The following is a 1,473-nucleotide window of genomic DNA, read 5'->3' on the forward strand; positions in this document are numbered from 1 at the left end:
TCTAGTTCAGTTCTAGTTCAGTTCTAGTTCAGTTCTAGTTCAGTTCTAGTTCAGTTCTAGTTCAGTTCTAGTTCAGTTCTAGTTCAGTTCTAGTTCAGTTCTAGTATGTTATGTCGTTGGCAACATGAGGCGATGACCGCTTTTGCTTATAACTTTGTCTCCGGGATCATTTCTGAGGTGACACCAGCTAGTCTATGAGTTACTCCTGCAGAAGAAAGATTTGAATAATAACTTTATTTTAAAAACAAAATAAGTACTGTCATAATAAACCGATCGCTTTTCGAATTTCAAAAATGTTATTGGGGAATATAATAATTTTACTATCATTTTATTTATGAGTGTAGACAAGAGTATTTATTCATTAATTTGATTAATAATATGTTAATAGTTATTACGAATATTATCACATATTATTGGTAAATCAAATCGGTATTTAGATATTTATTGAATTACTTATTAAAAGATGTTTGAAGTCTGCTAATTGTTATTAAAATTTGGTTTTTGATGCAAACAAAATATTAATTTTTAAATTTTCACCCATAAATGGGTGCGTGTATTTAATATTTATATATATTTTAATTAATAATCAATGACTAACAAATGTTTAGTTTTAAACTTGAGGAGTACGAAATAAAATTAAAAAAAAACAATAAACAATTAAAATATAAAAACAATTGTAACAAATTTTTGCGATCATTATCGCCTTTTGTACCCGATTTAGTTGAGGCAGACATTGAAAATACATTTGTTTACGGTAAATTTACTAAACAGTTGTTAATACAGTTATTATGTTGTATGGCCAATAAAACTCCCGTTAACAATATGCAAACAAGACTGACCTTCTTTATTGTCTTTTTGTACAACTAAACTTATTTTTTTTAAATTGAACGAAATAATTACATCATGTCGGCAATTGGAAGACAACAACGCGCTCCACTTCTTTAAACTTAGTTCGAATGAGAAAATGTGGAAAAAAAACTAAACAAAACATTTGGAAATTTAATATTCCAAACCATATGCCTCGATGCCGTTCAAAATATTCATTCATCCAGCCATCTATTTGTGCGTTCGCCCATCCGTTAATACATCTATTGATTTTAACAATTTTAAAACAAACTCAATTGTTCGAACGTTTGAACAATTCGCCCATTTCTTACATTTGCAGATAATCGAATAATTTTGCAATAAAAAAGCATTGTTACACTTACAATTTCCGTAACAATGTTAGAAGTAATGTAGGCAAAGGTCGATCAGAGAGATACGCTATAAAAAGATAATATTAGTAATGATAATAACTACCTAACAAACAAATAAACAAACAAACAAAGTCAATAGGCTAGTCTATAGCCTAGTCTATAGTCTAGTCTATAGTCTAGTATATAGACTACACCATAGACTAGACTATAGACTAGACTATAGACTAGACTATAGCGTAGTCTATAGTCTAGTCTATAGTCTAGTCTATAGTCTAGT

This window comes from Lucilia cuprina, chromosome 3, assembly GCF_022045245.1.
Source record: "Lucilia cuprina isolate Lc7/37 chromosome 3, ASM2204524v1, whole genome shotgun sequence".
Classification (NCBI taxonomy): domain Eukaryota; kingdom Metazoa; phylum Arthropoda; class Insecta; order Diptera; family Calliphoridae; genus Lucilia; species Lucilia cuprina.